The 24,676-nt window shown below is 46.5% G+C and overlaps 1 protein-coding gene across 1 annotated transcript in view; it reads right to left on the bottom strand.

Annotated features, from left to right (window-relative positions):
• WDR47 (WD repeat domain 47) overlaps positions 1-24,676 on the bottom strand; it is a 69,904-nt gene that overhangs the window by 45,002 nt on the left and 226 nt on the right. The window lies entirely within an intron of this gene.

Here is a 24,676-nt window from a genome sequence, read left to right as displayed (position 1 = left end):
GGTAAGTGCTCAATAAATACCACTGATCAATTGACTGACCTTTCAGTTGCATTAGACACCAGGGACTACTCATTCTCTAGGAGAAAACACTCTCCCACCTTGGTTTTTCTGACACCTCTCTAAGTTCCCTTATTTCCCTTCATAGTCTCTCTCTGCCCTAACAGAAGCCCTCTCTGTTCTGGGTCCCCTTTTCTCCTTTTTAATTAACATTCATTCACTCAATCAATCCCATCTATTGAACACTCACTATGTGCAGAACACTGTACTAAGCGCTTGGGAGAGTACGATACAAGAGAATTGGCAGACGTTTCCTGCCCTTGGCAAACATCTGTTCTCTTGACCTCAACTAGCATCCCATGCTGATCACTCCCAAATCTACTTCACGAACCCTGACTTACCTCCTCCGCAATCCCAGCCAGACATCTCTAGCACACATACCCTGCTGGCACTTTGAGCTTCAGATGTGCCCAAAAGAAAGCCTCATCATTAATTAATTAAATTAATTGATTAATGGTATTTACTGAGCATTTACTATGTGCAGAGCACTGTACTAAGTGCTTGGGACAGTACAGCAGAGTTAGGAGACATGTTCCCTGTCCACAATGAGTTTTCAGTCTAGAGGGGTAGACAAGGATATAAATGAATCATCTGCAATATATATAATTTAAAGATATGTACATAAGTGCTGCAGGGGTGATGGTGGGCAGATATCAAATGTCACAGAACCAAGGGCACAGATGACACAGAATGGAGAGGGAGACCAGGAAAACAGGGCTAATCAGGGAAGGCCTCTTGGAAGAGATGTGACTCTAATGATGCTTTGAAGGAGGTGGGGAGAGTGGTAGTCTGGCATATGTAGAGGGGGAGGAAGTTCCAGGCTAGGGAGAGGACATGGGAAAGGGGTCGGGGGGTGAGGTAGTTGAGAACTGGGCACGGTGAGTAAGCTGGAGCTACAGGAGGGGAGTGTGCAGGCTGGGCTGTATTACAGGATGAGTAAGGTGAGGTAGGATTGGGCAAGCTGACTGAGTGTTTTAAAGCTGACGATGAGGAGTTTTGGTTTGATGCGGAGGTGGTTGGGCAGTCACTGGAGGTTTTGAGGAGCGTGAATTCACAGACTGAATGTTTTTGTAAAAAAATGATCCATGCATCATCCCTCCAAAATTCATTCATTCAATCATACTTATTAAGTATTTACTGGGTACGAGACACTGTACTAAAGGCTTGGGAAAATACAGTACAACAATAAACAGACACATTCCCTGCCCACAACGAGCTTACAGTCTAGCGGTGGGGAGTCAGACATCAATACAAATTATAGATATGGACATATGTGCTGCGGGGCTGGAAAGGGAGAAGAGCAAAGGGAGCAAGTCAGGGGGATGCAGAAAGGAGTGGGAGATGAGGAAAAGTAAGGTTTAGTCTGGGAAGGCCTCTAGGAGGAAATTTGCCTTCAATAAGGCTTTCAAGCCAGGAAGAGCAGTTGTCTGCCGGATGAGAGAAGGGAGGGAGTTGCAGGCCAGAGGCAGGACATGGGTTAGGGGTCGGCAGCAAGACGGGCGAGATCGAGGCACAGTGAGAAGGTTAACACTAGAGGTACGAAGTGTGTGGGCTGGGTTGTAGAAGGAGAGAAGTGAAGCGAGGTAGGCGGGGTCAAGGTGATGGAGAGCTTTAAAGCCAATGGAGAGGACTTTTTGTTTGATACAAAGGTGGATGGGCAACCACTGGAGTTTTTTGAGGAGCGGGGTGATGTGTCCAAAACGTTTCCGTAGAAAAATGAACCGGGCAGCAGAGTGAAGTATGGACTAGAGTGGGGAAAAATAGTGGGTCAGCAAGGAGGCTGATGCAGTAATCTAGACAGGCTAGGTTGAGTGATTTTATTAACATGGTGATAGTATGGATGGAGAGGAAAGGGCGGATTTTAGCAGTGTCGTGAAGGTGGGACCGACAGAATTTGGTAACAGATTGAATATGTGGGCTGAATGAGAGAAAGGAGTCAAGGATTATGCCAAAGCTTGTGAGACAGGAAGGATGGTGGTGCCGTCTACTTTGATGGGAAAGTCAGGAGGACAGGGATTGGGTGGGAAGATAAAGAGCTCTGTTTTGGACATGTTAAGCTTGAGGTGGCAGGAGGACATCTTGAAGGTAGGAGGAAATGTGAGATTGCAGAGAGGGAGAGAGATCAGGGCTGGAGATGTAGATTTGGGTACCTTCCACACAGAGGTGGTAGTTGAAGCCATGGGAGTGATTGAGTTCTCCAAGGGAGTGGGTGTCGATGGAGAATAGAAGGGGACCCAGAACTGAATCCTGAAGGGTCCCGACAGTTGGGGGACGGGGGAGTGTCCTTTAAACTCCCTAGATCCTCTCTTTCCCCTAACTTTCCTATCGTAGGGGACACCACTGCATCCTTCTCCCCATATCTCAAACTGCAATTCTCTGGCATTAATTCTTGACTCCTTCAGATCTTTCAAGCCCCATATTTAGTCTATTGCCTGTCAGTTCTTCTTCTGCTACATTTTGGGGATCCACACTTTTCTCTCAACCACAACGGCCGCCAAACTGGGCCACAAATTTCCCTATCCTGGATTGACTATTACATTGATTGCCTCACTGATCTCCCTGTTTTCTGTCTCTCCCCTCTCCAGTCTAGATTTCATTCTGCTGCCCAGATCACTTTTCTGTAATGTCATTTTGCACACATCACTACTCTGCTTTTTGTAACCATTCAAATGCCCATTTCTCAGAGCATTAAGCAGAAACTCCTGACCATTGGCTTTAAGGCAATCGCAAACTTCCCTCTTATTCATTCTTGTGCAAAACACTATACTAAATACTTGGGAGAGTACAATTCAACAGACATATTCCCTGCCCACAACAAATTTACAACCTAGACAGTGAGACATTAATATAAATAAATTACAAATATGTAATTAAGTGCTCTTGTTCCTGGGAGGTGAGATGAATAATTAATGTTGGTATTTGTTATGTGCTTACTATGTGCAGAGCCCTGTTCTAAGCACTGGGGTAGATACAGGGTAATTGGGTTGTCCCACGTGAGGCTCGCAGTTAATCCCCATTTTACAGATGAGGGAACTGAGGCCCAGAGAAGTTAAGTGACTTGCCCACAGTCACACAGCTGACAAGTGGCAGAGCTGGGATTCGAACCCATGACCTCTGACTCCCAAGCCCGGGCTCTTTCCACTGAGCCACGTTGCTTCTCTAAGGGAATAAAGGGAGAAACTCAGGGCAACAGAGAAAGGAGCTGAAGAAAAGGAAAAGAGGGCTTAGTCACAGAAGTCCGTTCGGAGCAGCTGTGCCTTTAATAAAGCTTTCAAGTCACTCCCCTCCCTCCACCCCACTGAAGCTGGCCTCTCAAAGGTCACCAATGACCTCTTTCATGCCAAATCCAACGACTCCTACTCCATCCTAATCCTCTTCGATCTCTCGGCTGCCTTTGACACTGTGGACCACCCCCTTCTCCTCAATACATTATCCAACTTTGGCTTCACTGACTCTGTCCTCCCCTGTTTCTTCTCTTATCTCTCTGGTCGGTCATTCTCAGTCTCCTTTAAGGGTTCCTCCTCCCGCTCCCACCCCCTGGGGGGGTCCCTCAAGGTTCAGTTCTTGGTCCCCTTCTATTTTCCATCTACATTCACTTGGAGAACTCCCTTGGAGAACTCATTCGCTCCCATGGCTTCAACTATCATCTCTAAGAGGAGGATGCCCAAATCTATATCTCCTCCCCTGTTCTCCCTCCCTCCAGGCTCACATCTCCTCCTCGCATCTACTTGGATGTCCTCCCACCACCTAAAACTCAACATGTCCAAGACAGAGCTCTTTATCTACCCACTCAAACCCTGACCTCTCCCTAACTTTCCCGTCACTGTGGGCGGCACAACCATCCTTCCCATCTCACAAGCGTGCAACCTTGGTGTCACTTGACTCCGCTTTCTCATTCATCCCACATATCCAATCCATCACCAAATCCTGCCGGTCTCACCATCACATCACCGAGATCCACCCTTTCCTCTCTGTCCAAACCACTACCAAGTTAGTTTCAATCACTCATCCTATCGTGACTGGATTACTGCATCAGCCTCCTTTCTGACCTCCCAACTCCTCTCTCTCCCCACTTCAGTCTATACTTCACTCTGCTGCCCAGATTCTCTTTCTACAGAAATGTTCTGGGCATGTCATCCCCTCCTCAAAAAATCTCCAGTGGTTGCCCATCAACCTCCGTATCAAGCAAAAACTCCTCACTATTGGCTTCAGAGCTCTTCATCACCTTGCTCCTTCTTACCTAACCTCCCTTCTCTTCTACATTTCAGCCCTCTCATTCGGCTCCTCTGGTGCTAACCTTCTCACTCTGCCTCGTTCTCGCCTGTCCTTCCAACGACCCCGGCCCATGTCCTACCTCTGGCCTGCAAGAATAAATGAATGAATGAATGAATGAATGCTGTGGAGCAGCGGGGGTGGGGCGGTGGGGCATCAAAGTGCTTAAGGGGTACACACTCAAGAACATAGATGACAGAGTGGAGGGCGAATAGGATGGGAAAATAAGGGCTTGAATGGGGACTCATATTGTCTATTCTTTCATATTTATTTTAGTATTTGTTCCTCATTGGGATATAAACTCCATGAGGACACAGCGATCATGCCTACTAATCCTTTTTACTCTTCCAAAGATTTAGCATTGTAGCCTGCCCATAGAAGGCCCTCAATAAATAATACTTTTAACTTCCACTCCTTAAGGAGTATTTTCTTCAAGTTGTAAGGGTAACCTAAGAATCAACAATAATATTTAATTATTAAAGCTATTAAATATCCATCAAAGGAAACTGATATGACAAAATACCTTATAAGAGTCTAAACTACAATGCCATCATTCTTAATATAAAATATATATTATTCTTTACATAAAAAAGAAAGTATCATTCATTGTACTATTTACTATTTTACTATATCCCATATTCTTAGTGTGCTTCTGCCAAGGCAGTTGGCAAAAACAATTACCCAGTTATATGGTCAGACTATTTTGAGAAAGCATAATCTTGTCTAAGCCAGGCAAGTGAATTACTTTTAGTTTAAACCAACATGATTAAGATAGGGATTTTAAAACAAATCCCAGGAGAATTCTTCAGGGTGTTGTGCAGCATGGAGTTTCCAGGATACTGGAAATGTAGCCTACATACTTGTCTGTCTAGCTTAAGAAAAAAAAATGAATCCACGGTCTCAGTTTGGTTCAGATTTTTTTAAATAAATCAAAAATCCCGAAGTTGCACAATTTTATCCTGATGGTATGTTCATTCATTCAATAGTATTTATTAAGTGCTTACTGTGTGCAGAGCACTATACTAAGCTCTTGGAAAAGTATAATACACTAATAATAAACGGTGACATTCTCTGCCCACACTGAGATCACAGTCTAGATGGGAGACAGACATCAATACAAATAAATAAAATAACAGATATGTAGATACGTGCCTTGGGGCTGTGGGTGGTGGGGGGGACAAGCGCAAAGGGAGCAAAAGTCAGGGGGATGCAAAAAAGCTTGGGAGATGAGGAAAAGTGGGGCTTAGACTAGAAGTTCTCTTGGAAGAGATGTGCCTTCAATAAGGCTTTGAAGGGGAAGAGAGTAATTATCTGTTGGATTTATGGAGGGCAGGCGTTCCAGGCCAGAGGCAAAATGTGGGCTGGGGTCGGCAGCAAGAGAGGTGAGACTGAGGCACAGTGAGGTTAGCACTGGAGGTAGAAAGTATGTGGGCTGGGTCGTAGAAGGATAGAAGTGAGGTAGATGAGGGCAAGGTGATGGAATGCTTTAAAGCCAATGGTGAGGAGTTATATGAAACGGAGGTGGATGGGCAACCGCTAATGTTTTTTGAGGAGGGGGGTGACATGTCCTGAATGTTTTTGAAGAAAAATGATCCGGGCAGCAGAGTGAAGTATGGACTAGAGTGGGGAGAGGCAGGAGGTTGGGAGGTCAGAAAGGAAGCTGATGCAGTAATCCAGGTGGGATCGGATGAATGACTGCATTAACGTGGTTGCAGTCTGGATGGAAAGGAAAGGGCAGATTTTAGCGATGTTATGAAGGTGGGACTGACAGGATTTGGTGATGGTTTGAATATGTGGGTTGAATGGCAGAGAGGAGTCAAGGACGACAGCAAGGTTATGGATTTATGAGACGGAAAGGATGGTGGTGCCATCTACAGTGATGGGAAAGTGAGGGAGAGGACAGGGTTTGGATGGGAAGATGAGCTCTGCTTTAGACATGTTAAGTTTGAGGTAATAATAATAATGATAATGTTGTTAAGTGCTTACTATGTGCCGAGCACTGTTCTAAGCGCTGGGGTAGACACAAGGGAATCAGGTTGTCCCACGTGGGGCTCATAGTCTTAATCCCCATTTTACAGATGAGGTAACTGAGGCACCGAGAAGCTAAGTGACTTGCCCAAAGTCACACAGCTGACAAGTGGCCAAGCCGGGATTTGAACCCATGACCTCTGACTCCAAAGCCCGGGCTCTTTCCACTAAGCCACGCTGCTTCTCTGACAGGAAGGTGAGGTGACGGGAGCTCTTTCAAGTAGAGATGTGTTGAAGGCAGGAGGAGACGCGATCTTGGAGAGAGGGAAAGAGATCGGGGAGGAGACAGAGATCTGCGTATCATATTCACAGAGATGGTAGATGAAGCCTTGGAAACAAATGAGTTCTCCTAAGGAGTGGGCATAAATGGGGAATAGAAGAGGACCCAGAACTGTACCTTGAGGGATACCCACAGTTTAGGGGTAGGAGGCAGAGGAGATACTCGCGAAGGAGACTGGGAATGAACGGCCAGAGACACACGAGTAGAACCAGGAGAGGACAGTGTCAGTGAAACTGAGATGGGATAATGTTTCCAAGAGAAGGGGATGGTCCAGTGTCGAAGGCAACTCAGAGGTCACGGAGGATTAGGATGGACTAGAGGCCATTGGATTCGGAAGTATAAAATCACTGGAGACCTTCGAGAGGCCAGTTTATATGGAATGAAGGGGACAGAAGCCAGATTGGAGAGGGTCCAGGAGAGAATTGGAGGAGAGGAATTTAAGACAGTGGGTGTAGATGGCTCGCTCAAGGAGGACGGAGAGGAGTGGTAGGAGGGAGATGGGGCGATAACTGGAGGGAGCTGTGGGGTCAAGGGAGGGTTTCTGCCCATTTTTGCTGATGGTAGTTCTTGATTCAACAAATGCTCCAATTTACCTTCTAGGATAAAGGAAATAATTAAAGTAAAGAAATTATACATGTTTAAAGTAAGTGAAGCTCTCCTCTGCCAATCAATCTGATATTTATTGAGCACTCACTGTCTGTTGAGCAGCACTTTACTAAGTGCTTGGGAGAGAACAACACAACAGAGTGGGTAGACATTTTCCTTGCCTACAAGGAGCTTGCAGTCTAGAGGGGGAGAAAGAGATGAAAATAAATGACATATGTACACAAGTGATGTGGGGTTGTTGCCAGAGAGACTATCGAGAGCTTAAAGGGTACAAAACCAGAGAAGCAGCATGGCCTGGTGGATAGAGAACAGGCTTGGGAGTCAGAAGGACCGAGGTTCTAATCCTGGCTCCACCACCTGCCCGCTGTGTGACCTTGGACAAGTCACTTCACTTGCCTGTGCCTCAATTACCTCATCTCTAAAATGGGGATTATGATTGTGAGCCCTCTAAATGTAAAGTCATTGTGGGCAGGGAATGTGTCTCTTACATAGTACTCTCCTAAGCACTTAGTACAGTGTTCTGCACACAGTGAGTGCTCAATAAATACGACTGACATGGACTGTGTCCAATCTGATTAGCCTGTATCTACTGCTGTGCTTAGCGCAGTGTTTGAGACATAAGCACTTTGTTAAGCGCTTGCTATGTGCCAAGCACTGTTCTAAGCACTGAGGTAGATACAGGGTAATCATGTTGTCCCACATGAGGCTCACAGTCTTAATCCTCATTTTACAGACGAGGTCACTGAGGCACTGAGAAGTTAAGTGACTTGCCCAAAGTCACACAGCTGACAGGTGGCGGAGTCAGGATTATAACCCATGATCCTGACTCCCAGACATAGTAAGCACTTAACAAATACCATTTAAAACAACCACCACCACCAACAACCAAGGGCATAGGTGACTACCCTGGTCAGGGAGGGAGTATATATTACATTTATATCACTGTCTCTCTCACCGTCTAGACCGTGAGCTCATTGTGGGCAGAAATGTGTCTGTTGTTCTACTATATTTTCCCAAGCACTTAGTACAGTGTTTTGAAATAAATAAATACGACTGAATGAGTCCATACAGCTGACTCCACTGTATAATAAAAATCATGACATTTATGGAGCACTTGCAAGGGAACAAGCTCTGTGCCAAGCACTGGAACAGATCCAGGGTAATCAGACTAGGAAATAGCACCGAGAGAGCATTGGTGAGGTTTGGTATCTACTTGACTAATAATAATTGTGGTATTGGTTAAGTACTCACTAAAGATAAGGAGCTCTGTTTTAGACACCTTAAGTTAAAGGTAATAACAATTATGGTATTTGTTAAGCGCTTACTAAGTACAAGATAATCGGGTCAGACTTCCAATCCCATCGGTGGAGTTCACAGTCTAAAAGGGAGAAGAGGAATTTCATTCCCATTTTATAATTGAGGAAACTGAGGCCAAGACAAATGATTTGCCTGGGTCACACAGCAAGCAAGGGGCAGGGCTGGAATTAGAACCTAGGTCCCGTCTCCCTAGCTCATGCTCTAGGCCATGCTGCGTCCCGTAACCTGAACGGTCTCCACATCTTTTGATCTTTTTACCGTGAAATCTAATTCTCGTTTGATGTCTGATCCTGTCGGATCTGAAAGGGCACTCAGCCTCTCATCACCTGTTTATACATCCGATGGATCGTTTGGGGTTAAGGCATTATAATCAGGATCTGGAAATATACATTTAACCTTTCTAAGGATTTTTTTTTGAGAGAGAGAGTTAACAAAGCACTTCCTGGGGTCAGGTACTGGAGCTTTCAACTCTCTGTCATGTGAAGTAGGAAGGTCTGGTGGATAGAGCACAGGCCTGGGGGAAGGAAGGACCTGGGTTCTAATCCAGGCTCTGCCACTTGTCTGTGGTGGGACCTTGGGTTAGTCACTCAACTTCTCCGTGCCTCAATTACCTCATCTGTAAAATGGGGATAACGGCTGTGAGTCTCATGTGGGACAGACACTGTGTCCAACCTGATGTGCTGGTACCCACCCCAATGCTTAGTAGAATGCCTGGCATATAGTAAGTGCTTAACAAATACCACAATTATTATTATTATAAAGTAGCTACTTACTTTCTCAAATTAAAGCTAGGAAGGGTGTGGAGAAGTTACCTCCCTTATTCCTATTCTTGACCAGCCCTGAAATTTTTTTTTTTTTAAAAGGAACTCCAGTTCTGAAGTGGGTTCATAAACCCCACTCAGGCTTAACAGATGCAGACTTGGGGAACCTGGGCTCAGGAATGCCAGATCCCAAACGAAAAGACCCCGGGTTCAGCTAAGAAGGCTCAAAATACAAGACAACCTGACAGGGTGCTCAACTGCTGCCCAACTCTAGGACCTTGGTTCTAATCCCACTCAGTTGCTTGCCTGCTGTGTGACCTTGGGCAAGTCACTTCCTTCTCTGTGCCTTAGTTTCCTCAACTGCGAAATGTGGAGTCAATACCTGCTCTCCCTTTTGTTTGACTGTGAGCCCCATGTAGGACAGGGATGCCCCCGGCTTGATTATCTTGTATCTACCCCAGAACCTAGAATAGTGCTTGACACAGAGTAAGTGCTTAACATTTACCATTAAAAAAAAAAGTTAAGGATTGTGGGGCAAAGATCGGGGTTAGACAACTGCCCCTCTGATTCACAGTTGATCAGAGAAAAATTACAGCTGAACATCACCTATTTCCAAACTCTGAGTCAGAGCTAAATTCCTACTGTTTTAGGATTAGAAATAGAGCAAAGTCAATCTACAACAGGGGGTTCAAGGTAACATATACTTTGGGTGAACTTTAAAAATGTACCTGACCCAGCTTGGATCTGAAAGTGCCCCCAAGTCACTACAGGGGACCCCCACTGAGCCAGGTCTCCTAGGCCTAATGGGGGTTTCAGCACAGTGTCTGTCTCTCTGCACTAGCTGGGAGATGGGTTCTGTGGACCGGGATGGGGGGCAGAAGAGCCTCAAATGATTTCCCAGCCCCTAAAGTAGACTATGTCTTGGCCAGTGTCCTCCCCGAACCACAGTCCTGGTCCACCAAGGCCGGGCAAGGTTGAAGTTCAAGCCCCATAAGGTAGCCTCGGGGCCAAGTCAGCTCCTTGGCAAAGGAGCTGATGAGAGCTCACCCAGTTGCTGTGGCACCCCTGGAGTAAAAAAGCACCCGCTTTGAATTAATTACAGCTGGAATGGTACCCTGGAAGCAGCAGAATTTACCGAGGGCCCTTGAACTAGGCGCTTGGGAAGTACAGAATAACCAAGAGATACGTTCCCTGCTCACAAAGGGCTTACACTCTAACAGGGGAGGTAAACATAAAACACGTGCAACTAGAGAGGTCAAAAAAAAAACACCTAAAAAAACTGGACATTATTCCCGATCATTCCAGCCACGGGTGCCAACTTTTCATTTTGGGCCCGGGGGCCAAAAGGGGGAAGAGATCTGAGGGACAATGAAGACTGGGAGGGGTTCAGGCTTCCAAGAGCGGAACAGGCTAGAAAGCCATCATTTTGGGCCATTTCGGCTGATTGGAAACTTTCAATCTTGTCTATGACCTCGGAAGAGCAGGTCAATCAGTCATGCAATCATATTTAAAGAGCGCTTAGTGTGTGCAGAGCACTGTACGAAGCAGTTGGGAGAGTACAATATAACAGACACATTCCCTGCCCACAACAAAGTTGACAATCTAGATGGGGAGACAGACATTAATACAAATAAATTACACATAGGCACATAAGTGCTCTGGGGCTGGGAGGGGGATGAATAAAAGGAGCAAGTCAGGGTGATACAGAAGGGAGTTGAAGAAAATGAAAAGAGGACTTAATCGGGGAAGGCCTCTTGGAGGAGATGTGCCTTTAATAAGGCTTTGACATGGGGGGAAGGGGGCAAATCTGATAGCTTTGAGGAGGGAGGGCGGTCCATGAACAGAGGCAGGATGTGGGCGAGAGATCGGTGGTGAGATAGATGAGACCGAGGTACAGTGAGGAGGTTAGAATTTGAGAGGCGAAGTGTACAGGCTGGGTTGTAGTAGCAGAGTAGCAAGGTGAGGTACAAGGGGACAAGGAGCTTGAGTGATCTAAAGCTGATGGTGAGGTGTTTCTGTTTGATGCGGAGGTGGATGGGAAACCACCGGAGGTTCTTGAAGAGGAGGGAAAACGTGGCCTGAACGGTTTTGTAAAAAAAATGATCAGGGCAGCAGAGTGAAGCATGGGCTGGAATGGGGAGAGGCAGAAGGAAGGGGGATCAGCAAGGAGGCTAATCAATAATCCAGGAGGGAGAGGGTAAGTGGTTGGATTAGCGTGGGAGCAGTGTAGATGGGGAGGAAAGGGCAGATTTTAGTGATGTTGTGAAGACTGAACCAACAGGCGACGGTCTTGTGAGACACGAAGGATAGTGGTGCTGTCTACAGTGATGGGAAAGTTGGGGGAAAACAGGGTTTGGGTGGGAAGATAAGGAGCTCTGTTTTAGACACCTTAAATTTAAGGTAATAACAATTATGGTATTTGTTAAGCGCTTACTATGTGCCTAGCGCTGTACTAAGCACTGTGGTTGATACAAGCAAATAGGGTTGGACACAGTCCCTGTCCCATGTGGGGCCCACAGTTTCACTCTCCATTTTACAGATGAGGTAAACGAAGCCCAGGCAAATGAAGTGACTTGCCCAAGGTCATGCAGCAGACAAGTGGCAGAGGTGGGATCAGAACCCATGACCTTCCGACTCCCAGGCTCGTTTTCTATCCACTATGCCATGCTGCTTCTCATACTACGCCATGGTGACAGGAGGACATCCAAGTAGAGATGTCTTGAAGGCTCGAGGGAATGAGACTGCAGAGAGGGTTGGAGATGAAAATTTGGGGTATCATTCGCATAGAGGTGGTAGTTGAAGCCATGGAAGTGAATGGGTTCTCCAAGGGAATGGATATAAATGGAGAATAGGAGGAGACCCAGAAGTGAACCTTGAGGGGCCCCCACAGTTAGGGGGTGGGAGGCAGAGGAGAGGCCAGATCTGATAGTTCAGATCAAAAGGAGGAGGAAGAGTGGCCAGGTCAGATAGTTCAGATGGTATTTTTTTATGGTATTTGTTAAGTATTTGTCAAGCACTGTTCTAAGACAAGATAATCGGATTGGACACAATCCCTGTCTCACATAAGGCTCCAGTCTAAATTGGAGGGAGGATTTAATCCCCATTTTACAGATGATTTCACAGACACAGAGAAGTTAAGTGACCTTCCCAAGGTCATGCAGCAGACAACTGATGGAGCTAGGATTAAAACCGAGGTCTTCTTACCTCCGGGCCTATGTTGTTTCCACTAGGCCATGCTGCTTCTATGTGCTTTCTATGGGCTAAACACTGAGGTGGATACAAGAGAATCAGATCAGTCTGTCAAAGAAGCGGTTCCACTGGGTGGAGGGTCTCGGATGGGCTTCCTGTTGCCGATTCCTTTCCTTCCCCAACCTTTATCTTCCCTTCCCTCTCCTCCTTCCTCTCCCCTCTCACCCACAACCTCTCCTTCCCCTCTCCCATGCCTTTCCCCCTTTGACTTCTCCCTCTCTCTTCCCCTTTTCCAACCCTGCTGGCGGCAACAGCTGTTGGACTGAAGTAGCCTGGTAGCACGACAACATTCCTCCGTGCTGTGCACAGTGTGATGTGATGACATCATGGGTAAGGAAATAAATTGGATGGTTCTTTGGGCACCAACTGCTCAAAAGTTTCATTCTGTCTGGCTCTTCTGTAGAAATAAAAAAGGTCGCCAACCCCTGATCTAAAGGTTGATCCACATCTTCCACCCAGGATTTAGTATGCAACTATTTCAAAAAACAGCCCTCTGTGGTGCTAGTAAATGCTGAAGGAAATGGTGCACCCAAGCAACAAGCTGTCAGGCTACATGGTGAGATTTGAAGTGTTGAGCAGGGTCGTGTGGTGAGAGCAGGCCTTGATATATTGAGCCCAGCTCAACCCAGCAGCCTTCACTACAAGGGGTTCCCACCCCCCACTCCCACCCCCTTGCCAAAAAAAGACACATATTCAGTCTTCAGGGTGAGGCATATTTTTTTCAAATGTTCCGGCATTTCTGTTTTGCTGGTTCTCTGGAGGCTGACCCAGAAAACTGAGACTTGGCTGTATATAATTCACAGTAGCCCGATTCTCTCACATATGTGGGCAATTTCTGAACTTTCTTTAAAACCACCTATGGTTCAAAAAGCTTTATTTTTAGAATCAAACCTAGGCAGGTCATATGCCAGGATGCCAACAGCAACAGAATCCTAGAGGTAGGATGAACGATAACTTGGCAGTGCAAAAACTGGTCAGCTTAGAATGGGGCTTGGCACATAGTATGAGCTTAACAAATACCATCATTATTATTATCAGTACATGACGAAGGAGTCGGGAGGGAAAACTGTATTATCTTGAATACAACTGTTAAAGTTTAAAAAATGAATACAGAAAGTTTTTATGGAAACTTAACTACACCACTATTGAATGGCTTTAAAAACAGGTATAACCCATGACACGGCTGCAGTATATTCCTCAAAAAGAGGAACATAGCATGAACGGCTGAATCATGAGGTAGGTTTTCCCAGACGCTTACATTTTAGAAATCAGAAGCCATTCCACAATCTCTGGAGAAATAATATGAAATTCCTTTAAAATAACACATTGGGTAATCAAACATCAGAAAGCTATTATTGATTCTCAAAGTATTTCAAACTATAAAACCACAACATTAAATAAGTGATTATACTATGTTTATGAGTCTTAGCAGGAGGTTGCTGAAGTAGAAGCTGGCTCTGTTGACTGCAGGAGTGGTTTATCGATTTTAGTAAAAAGTGGTCTGATTGAGGCTTTCTTTTCTTCAAAACAATCCTTATAGTAAGCTGAATCCTTCTATACCCCACTACTGGGGCCTTCAAAGATTTATAAAAGTTCATCTGGTTTCTAGAAAACTGGTGCTGGTCTGCTTAATCCCCAAAATCTTACCCCTTAGCAGAGCTAAAATTCTATTTCGGCTTTAGCGACAGCCATGATAACCTCCACCATCTCCATCACTGGGGAGCGGGGGCTTCTCTTTCTCATCTGAAAACAACACAGGATTCAGGTGAGGCAGAAGAACAGAATCCTTAACTGGATTTAGGCAGTGTTTTCTATCACGTCTCAATTCTGGCCTGCTTTCACCTCGAGCAGAGGCGTGGGCTTCCAGTTTATGTTTGGGAAGCAAATTCAATTCCCCTGAGGAATGGGGTGGGGCTTGCGGACCGGGGCTACGTCAGCAATTCGTGCTTTGGGATTTTACATGTTGTGGTTGTGCAGAACCAGAGACACACATGCATTTCTTCAAGAGCCTGATAGTCTTTCACCGGTAGCCAAAGTAAAATTCATTTCCAGTCACCGTGAAGTGTAGCAAATTAGAAAATGAATTAACCACCGGATCCTCACTTCAATAATCTGACACAATAATTAGATCGATTTCTAAGAATCACTTACGCTGCTCTAATTATTAGAGAGGCACCTTGGCCTAGTGGAAAGAAGATGGGCCTGGGAGTCAGAGGATCTGGGTTCTAATCCAGAGCTTAACAGATACTATAATAATAATAATAGTAATAATAATCATAACTCCACCACTTGTCCACTGTGTGACTGGACAAGTCACTTCATTTCATTAGGCCTCAGTTACCTCATCTGTAAAATGGGGATTAAGACTGGGAGCCCCAGGTGGGATAAGGAAGGGCTGCATCCAGCTTGATTATCTTATATCTACCCCAGCGCTTAAGTCAATGCTGGCACATAGTAAGCATGTAACAAATACCAGTCTTTTAAAAAAAAAAAAGACAAACAATATATATTGAATTTCCAAAGCAAATGTCTCCAACTACCTTGCCCAATTCACCAACATCCATAAGGGAAATTCAGCAGAGACATCTTCAAATATGAAGGGTCTTTTGGGAGATATATGTATATGTAGGTGTGTGCATATATGTATATTGCCATATAAAAAATATCTAAATTTATTCATTTTATGTACCAGTGAAAAAATACAGTATATTAGTGTACTGGAGTATTCAAAATAATGGCCTTTAAGACCTCATCTACAATGTTGTCCTTTTATTCTCATATTATTATTGCAATAACAGTACTAACACTAAAGGTTAAAAAACTGTAGTGTTACTAGCATGAATTAAAAATATAAAAAAGAAAACCAGAAAAAGTCAAACCAAAAGATTTGTGGTGTGTACTTGTGGTTAGGTTTGGTTTCATCAAGTTCCTTTGGCTTTCTTTTTTTTCTTCCTCTTCAATCTAACCTCAAAGGATCACTTCCTTTTTATGGGCATTCCGAAATAATATCGAAACCTCTTAAGGTGTTCAGATACATCTTGAATAGCATGACTCTAAAAGATTCACAATTCACCAAAAGGTGATTTCCAACTCAGTGACTCCATGAAGGATTCAGGGAGTCAAGGATTCCAAAACCCAGGATAAAACTAGGTCCCCCACATCTCATCTCTAGGAAATTGGGTCTTCTGACTCACTGAGAGCTCAGATCCCATTTGCCTACACAAGTGATGGGCACCTAGCATTTCCCACTGATTCGATGATTCCCAAGACAAGGCATTTTCCAAAATGCAACTACACTGCGTTTTTGTTTTGTTTTTTAAATAGATAAGTACCCACCAGACACAAAACACAAAGAGGATAAATGGTTAGAACAGCCTGGTCTCCAAGGCACAGTGTGCTTTCCACAAAGTTAATTCAGTAAAAAAGTTGCCACAATTCAGCAAGCTCAAATCCACAGAGTCTTAACAGTCAATTACGGCAAGAAATACAAGGAACTTGGAACGGCAACTCATTCTGATTTAAAAAGATGTTTAAATAACCTAAGCCTATATATTTTGAATGGTGAACCAATCCGGAAAAAAGTGAAATTAACTAAAATGTTGCAATTTCTTTAAGATTAAATTTCACTCTACTGAATCATGCAGCCAGCCAGGCCATTTGTTCAATCAGTAGTATTTATTGAGAGCCTACTGTGCAGAGCAGTGTACTAGGTATTTGACAGGCACAGAAGAGTTCATAGAGATGACCTCTGCTCTTGGGAATTTCATAATCTAGTGGTAGGATACGGATGCTACAATAATTTACTCTATGACATATATTTACACTCGCTTTCTTCCTCCCATCTACAATTTACTTAGCGTGGGTTTCCCTGATAGACTCAATTGATGTCTGCTTATGTATATCAATGTCTGTCTCCCCGGATCTAGACTGTGAGCTCGCTGTGGGTAGGAATTGTCACTGTTTACTGTTGTACTGTACTTTTCCAAGTGATAATAATAATAATAATGTTGGTATTTGTTAAGCGCTTACTATGTGCCGAGCACTGTTCTAAGCGCTGGGGTAGATACAGGGTAAGCAGGTTGTCCCATGTGAGGCTCACAGTTAATCCCCATTTTACAGATGAGGTAACTGAGGCACAGAGAAGTTAAGTGACTTGCCCTCAGTCACACAGCTAACAAGTGGCAGAGCCGGGATTCGAACTCACAGGGTTGAGTGTACAGTGTACAAGTCAGAAAAGCCCTCTTGGAGAGATATAATTTTAATAAGGCTTTGAAGCTGGAAAGAGTGGTGGTGCGTTGTCTATGAAGTGGGACCGAGTTCCAGGTCAGAGGGAGAAAACGGGCAGAGGACGCAGCAGCAGGATGGATGAGCTCGAGGTCCAATGAGTAGGTTGGTGTTAGAGGAGCAGAGTGTGCGGGCTGGAGTTGTAATACGAAAGCGGGGAGGCAAGGTGGAAGGGAACAAGCTGATTGTTTTAAAGTTGATGGTACAGAGTTTCCGCTTGATGTGCAGGTGGATGGACAATCACTGCAGGTTCTTAAGGAGTAGGGAGAAGTGGACAGAATGTTTTTTCAGAAAAGTGATCTGGGCAGAAGAGCCAAGTCAGGACTGGAGTGGGAACAGACAGGAGACAACATGTAGGAAACAGACCTCCTCATTTTCCCACACAATTGCTGTTCTCAAAGACTATATAGCATCTTCTCTGCCCCACAAGCCTGTAGCCTTGGCAGTATTTTCAACTCATCTGTCACCAGATTCTTCCATTCTATCTTCACAATATCTCTTCAATCTGCCCTTTCCTATCCATCCAAACAGCTACCATGCTGATCCAAGCACTTACTATATATATAATCCCACCCTGACCACTTGCATGGCCTCCTTCCTGACCTCCCTTTCTGGCCATACAAATTCAGACTGCCCTCTGTTGACTAGTTCATTTTCCTAAAAACAAGTTCACTTTCTATCTTCCCACCCCTCAAAAACCTCCAGTGGTTGCCCATACATCTCCACATCAAAGAGAAATTCTTTACCAGCAATTTTAACAATATCTGTTAAGTGCTTACTATATGCCAAGCACTGTACTAAGCACTGGGGCAGATACAATCTGCATATGGGCAAGGTCCCTCTGTCCCACATGGAGCTCACAGCTTAAGTAGAGAGAGGAGGATTTCACAGATTTTACATTTCACAGATGAGGAAACTGAGGCACAGGAAGGTGAAGTGACTTACCCCAGGTTACAGAGCAGACAGGTGGTGGAGCTGACTCCCGGGCCTGTACTCTTTCCACATGGCCACACTACTTCCTTTCAAGGCACTCGATAGGCTCTTCTGTCCCAATTTAACTTGGCTCATCTAAGGCCGACCTACTCGTGGTACCTCAGTTTCAATTACCTCGCTGCCAAGCCCTTATGCGTAGCCTTCCCCGAGGCCCGGAACTCCCACCCTTCAAATAAAAAACAACAATAATTATGTTATCTGCTAAGTGCTTACTTTGTGCCGAGCACTGTTCTAAGTGTGGTGAGTCCCAAGGGGGGTTCACAGGGTTAATCTCCATTTTAAGATGAAGTAACTGAGGCCCAGAGTAGTGAAGTGGCTTGCCCAAGGTCACACAGCAGACAAGGGGCGGAGTCGGGATTAGAACCCATGTCTTCTGACTCCCAAGCCCGTGCTCTTTCCACTAAGCCATGCTGCTATCAGACAGACCACCACCCTACAAAGGCATCCTAAAAATCCTCCTCGACCACTCAGCTGCCTTTGACACTGCTGACCACCCCCTCTCCTGGAAGCGTTATCCAACCTTGGCTTCACTGCCTCTGTCTTCTCCTTGTTCTCTCCTCTGATCTCTCTGACGGTTCATTCTCAGTTTCTCTCACGGGCTCCTCCTCTGCCTCCCACCCCCTGTTGGGGGGGGGGGGGTCCCTCAAGGTTCAGTTTGGGTCCCCTTCTACTCTCCAGCTACACCCACTCCCTTGGAGAACTCATTCGCTCCCATGGCTTCAACTACCACCTCTGTGTGGAAGACACCCAAATCTAGAGAAGCAATGTGGCTCAGTGGAAAGAGCCCAGGCTTGGGAGTCAGAGGTCATGGGTTCGAATCCGGATCTGCCACTTGTCAGCTGTGTGACTGTGGGTAAGTCACTTCACTTCTCTGGGCCTCAGTTCCCTCATCTGTAAAATGGGGATGAAGACTGTGAGCCTCACGTGGGACAACCTGATGACCCTGTATCTCCCCCAGTGCTTAGAACAGTGCTCAGCACATAGTAAGTGCTTAACAAATACCAACATTATTACTATCTACATCTCCAGCCCTGATCTCTCTCCCTCTCAGCAGTCTCACATTTCCTCCTGCCTTCAAGACATCTCCACTTGGATATCCTTCTGTCACCTCAAGTTTAACATGCCCATAACAGAACTCATCTCCCCCTCAAAAACCCTGCCCTCCCCCTGACTTTCCCATTATTGTAGACAGCACCACCATCCTTCCTGTCTCACAAGCCCGGAACCTTGGCGTTATCCTCTCTCATTCAACTCACATATTCAATCCATCACTGAGTCACATCACCATCCTTCCCATCTCACAAGTCTGTCACCTTGGCGTTATCCTTGACTCCTCTCTCTCATTCAACCCACACATTCGATCCATCACTAAATCACGCCGGTCCCACCTTCACAACATTGTTAAAATCCATCCTTTCCTCTCTATCCATGCTGCCATCACGTTAATACCGTCACTCATTCAATTGCATTTATTGAGCACTTACTGTGTGCAAAGCAATCACTCATCCTATCCCACCTGGAGGAAATAATAATAATAAATAATGCTGGTATTTGTTAAGCGCTTACTATATGCAAAGCACTGTCCTAAGCGCTGGGGGAGATACAAGGTGATCAGGTTACCCCACGGGTGGCTCACAGTCTTCATCCCCATTTTCCAGATGAGGTAACTGAGGCCCAGACAAGTTAAGTGACTTGCCCAAAGCTGACAAGTGGCGGAGCTGGGATTAGAACCCATGACCTCTGACGCCCAAGCCCGTGCTCTTTCCACTGAGCCACGCTGCTTCTGCATCAGCCTCCTTGCTGACCTCCCAGCCTCCCGTCTCTCCTCACTCCAGTCCATACTTCACTCTGCTGCCCAGATCATTCTTCTACGACAACATTCAGGACACGTCACCCCACGCCTCAAAAAACTCCGGTGGTCGCCCATCCACCTCCACAACAGACAAAAACTCCTCACCCTTGGCTTTACAGCAGTCCATCACCTTACCCCCTCCTACCTCACCTCGCTACTCTCCAACTAACCCAGCCCACACACTTCACTCCTCGAAGGCTCACCTTCTCACTGTGCCTCCATCTCATCCATCTCGTCCCTGACCCCTGGCCCACATCCTGCCTCTGGCCTGCAACGCCCTCCTTCCTCAAATCTGACTTTCCCCTCCCCTTCAAAGCCTTACTGAAGGCACATCTCCTGCAAGAGGCCTTCCCTAAGCTCCCCTGTCCTCTTCTCCCACTCCCTTCTGCATTGCCCTGACTTGTTCCCTTTGTTCTTTCCCCCTCCCAGCCCCACAGCACTTACGTACATCTCTCTAATTTTATTTATTTGTACTGATGCCTGTCTCCCCCACTCTGGACTGTAAACCCGCCGTGGGCAGGAAATGTGACTGTTTACTGATGGACTGTACACTCCCAAGCACTTAGTACAGCGTTCTGCACACAGTAAACGCTCAATAAATACGATAAAATGAATGAATGAATCTCCTCCAAGGGTCCTTCCCCGACTAAGCCCTTATTTTCCCTACTCTCTCTCCCTCCTGCATCACCTCCGCACCTAATTCTATGCGCCACAGTACTTCCGAGTATATATCAGGATAGAAGATATCCTTATGCCCCGCTATTTCCCCTCTGAATTTATTTTTAACATCTGCACCCTCCTCTAGATTGTCAAAGCTCCTTGTGAGCAAGGATTACGTCTACCAATTCCATTGTATCATACCCCCTCATGGGCTAAGTCCACTGCCTGGCAACCAGTTAGCACTCAATAAATACCCCTGATGACTGAAGGCAGGTGAGGAGGTTGTGGTCAGAGTGGAATTTCAGAGTCGGTGGTCTCCCACTCGAAGGTGACCAAGCCGCAAACATTCAGCTTACATTTTCATTCTGGCCTCTTCCTTCGCCCCCTCCATACCAACACCCTTTCACACTCTATTTCTGAGGAAAGCGAACTAGAATTTCTGAACAGATTCAATTTTCTCATTCCCTGCTCTATATTTTGTGATGACATCCACTTAAGATGTAGATAGAGAAGTGCATCTACTGTAAATTCAAACACTTAAGATGCACAGAATCCACACAATCTTAGGGCCCACTGCAACTGAATCAGGGTCCTGATTTGCGTGGAACCTTGAAATAATAATAATGTTGGTATTTGTTAAGCGCTTACTATGTGCAGAGCACTGTTCTAAGCGCTGGGGGAGATACAGGGTAATCAGGTAGTTTTAGCCTTATCCATGGATGGCTCTCAAACAGAAAGATCACTTCGGAGAAGGCTTAAAGAGCAAAAGGAGTGCCTGATCCCATCCTAACTTGCATTATTCCACAAAGATCATTTCGGAGATGGCTTGAAGAGCAAGAAGAGTGCCTGATCGCGTTCTAACTTGCATTATTCTACCGCTCTCCTTTTCCCAGGTGTTCACGTTCACCCCTTTAACTCTTCTCTCTCTCACACAGGGGCTTCTGTCCAGCTGGAGAGCATAGGCAGAAGAATTCATTCATTCATTCAATAGTATTTATTGAGCGCTTACTATGTGCAGAGCACTGTACTAAGCGCTTGGAATGAACAAGTCGGCAACAGATAGAGACGGTCCCTGCCGTTTGACGGGCTTACGGTCTAATCGGGGGAGACGGACAGACAAGAACGATGGCGATAAATAGAGTTGAGGGGAAGAACATCTCGTAAAAACAATGGCAACTAAATAGAATCAAGGCGATGTACATTTCACTAACAAAACAAATAGGGTAATGAAAATATATACAGTTGAGCAGACGAGTACAGTGCTGAGGGGATGGGAAGGGAGAGGGGGAGGAGCAGAGGGAGATGGGGGGAAAAGAGGGTTAAGCTGCGGAGAGGTGAAGGGGGGGCGATAGAGGGAGTAGAGGGAGAAGGGAAGCTCAGTCTGGGAAGGCCTCTTGGAGGAGGTGAGTTTTAAGTAGGGTTTTGAAGAGGGTAAGAGAATTAGCCTGGCGGAGGTGAGGAGGGAGGGCGTTCCAGGACCGCGGAAGGACGTGGCCCAGGGATCGACGGCGGGATAGGAGAGACCCAGGGATGGTGAGGAGGTGGGAGGCAGAGGAGTGGAGCGTGCGGGGTGGGCGGTAGAAAGAGAGAAGGGAGGAGAGGTAGGAAGGGGCGAGGAGATGGAGAGCCTTGAAGCCTAGAGTGAGGAGCTTTTGTTTGGAGCGGAGGTTGATAGGCAACCACTGGAGGTGTTTAAGAAGGGGAGTGACAGGCCCAGATCGTTTCTGCAGGAAGATGAGCCGGACAGCGGAGTGAAGAATAGACTGGAGCGGGGCGAGAGAGGAGGAAGGGAGATCAGAGAGAAGGCTGACAAAGTAGTCTAGCCGGGATATAACAAGAGAAGACTATAACAAGAAGAAGGCTATGGAAGGAGGGGATTAAAAGCTAGGGATCAGCTACTGGATGAGAGTGGGGAGAAGGATAAGGCTGGGGGGGAAAAAAATCCCCAGGTCTTTTCATTAAGATTCACTGCCCTCCTTTAGGTGGTCAAGTCAGGTCGCATGGATTATCTCATTGGAGACTTGGCCGGGCCCCTGCTCCAGTCTGGAAAGGACGGGCAGCAGGAAGGCCGGGCTTTTTAAGAAGGTGGGAAGGCCACCGCCCGGCTGCAGTGGCGGTTGTGACCGTTAATCTGAGCCACGAGGAGCCTGAAACCTCACAACTGCTTCGGGCCTTGTCGTCGTCCCTGCCTTTTTATCTTTTCGTCTCCTTCTTCATGTGCTTGTCGCCACTCTGCTCCTCCTCCGTCATCTTGGATCGCGAGCCTCTTGGGGGCCAGGATCCTGTTCATAACCCAACCACGTACCTCCTTCCCAAAGCTCAGTCCGGTGCACTTATTAAAACTGCCGTTTCTCAATACTCCTTTGAAGTTCCTAGCAGTTAATACCCCTAGTTCAAAAAGGGAGACCCCAAAATGCAGAGGGCAGTGACTTACACAACGTCACCCCATTTTACAGAGCTAGGACCACAGACCAGGTTTCCGAGGCCCAGATTTCACGGCATTTTGGGTTGGAGGGTTTTCTCTTGCATTAACATTCGCTATACCTAACAAAGAGCAGGGTACTCGATTTCACAGCAAAGAAGAAAAATAAAAAGGACACAAATCAACAAATACCAACATTATTATTATTATCAATTGTACACTTGCGATGGGAAGCACAACCACCCGTGGCATTTTTCAGTACATACTGATGCATCCCTTACTATTTCAGGACTTCCATATACCTATCCACGTCCTCTTTTTTTATGGTATTAATGTGCTTACTCTGTGCCAGGCGCTGTCCACGGCCACACCAGTGATGATCACAACCTCTCTGGGGGTCTTTATGAGCGAAAAACAAAAACCGTAGGGAGAATAATGGATTTCACCCCCCACCCCCCCAAAAAAAACCCCAACGCCATCCCAAGCGTGACTATTAGTAAGCAATTTAAGCTGTAGAAATATAATGGCGAAGCATGAGACGTTTAACATTTGCATCCCATTATACTTCCAGTTCCACTCTTTGTTCTTTCCGAAGCCCAGGGGGCTGCAAGCGGGCTAACAAAAAAAACTGAAATAGTCAGGTCTTTTGCAAAAAAAGGAAGGCCTAGCAGGATGCAGGTAATTCCCTCTTTAACAACAATAATAACAACAAAGAGAAAAACGCAGAGGCCCCCCCCCCCATAGGCCATATTTACACGATTTCTCTCCTTCCAGGCACCTGCTTCTAGGGCGGACTCCAATCGCCCCCCATTAACAATCATTCTATCACGGAGCCTTTCTCGGGCGGAAATAAAATGCCTCAGAGGCTTTTCAAAAGACGAAAAGGCAGGTTTGGGGGGGAAATCTACAAAGAGTTGAGGGCAGGGGGGGCTGGAGGCGGGGGAGGCCAAGGACGGACCCTCCTGGGAGCCCGTTGTGGGGCAGGGCGGGTCTCTCTCGGGTGCCTTTTAAGCGCTCAGTCCAGTGCTGTGCACATAGTAAACGCTCAGTCAATATGATTAAATGAATATTATTATTAAAGAGGACGGAGCGGCCGCCCCGCAGGCCGTGAAGCCCGTTGTGGGGCAGGGCGGGTCTCTCTCTGGTGCCTTTTAAGCGCCCAGTCCAGTGCCGTGCACCTAGTAAGCGCTCCATCAACACGATTAAATGATTATTATTATTATTAAAGAGGACCGAGCGGCCGCCCCGCAGGCCGTGAAGCCCGCTGTGGAGCAGGACTGGTCTCTGGTGCGGAATTGTGCATTTCAAGCGCTCAGTCCAGTACTGTGCACATAGTAGGCGCTCAAACAATATGATTAAATGATTATTATTATTATTATTAAAGACCGAGCGGCCGCCCCGCAGGCCGTGCAGCCCGTTGTGGGGCGGGGCGGGCCTCTCTGGTGCCCCACTGTCCGTGCCAAGCGCTCAGCGCAGTGCTCCGCACCTAGTAAGCGCTCAATCAAGATGATTAAATGAATATTATTATTAAAGAGGCCCGAGCGGCCTCCCCGCAGGCCGCGAAGCCCGTTGTGGGGCGGGGATGGTCCCTCTCTGGGGCATGCTAAGCGCTTAGTCCAGTGCTGTGCACATAATAAACGCTCAATATGATGAAATGAATATTATTATTAAAAAGGTCGGAGCGTGCGGCCTCCCCGCAGGCCTCGCAGCCGTTGTAGGGCGGGGCGGGGCGGGGCGGGTCCCTCTGGGGTCCCACCGTCCGTGCCAAGCGCTCAGCGCAGGGCTTTGCATCTAGTAAGCGCTCCTTCAACACGATGGAATATTATTATTATCCTTCTTAAAGAAGACCGATCGCCCGGCCGCCCCGTGGCGGGGCACTGTGGGTGCCAAGCGCT

This window comes from Ornithorhynchus anatinus, chromosome 4 (genome assembly GCF_004115215.2).
Source record: "Ornithorhynchus anatinus isolate Pmale09 chromosome 4, mOrnAna1.pri.v4, whole genome shotgun sequence".
Taxonomy (NCBI): Eukaryota; Metazoa; Chordata; class Mammalia; order Monotremata; family Ornithorhynchidae; genus Ornithorhynchus; species Ornithorhynchus anatinus.
The sequence above is the reverse complement of the archived record's forward strand: the minus strand, read 5'-3'. Positions and strand labels throughout refer to the sequence as shown.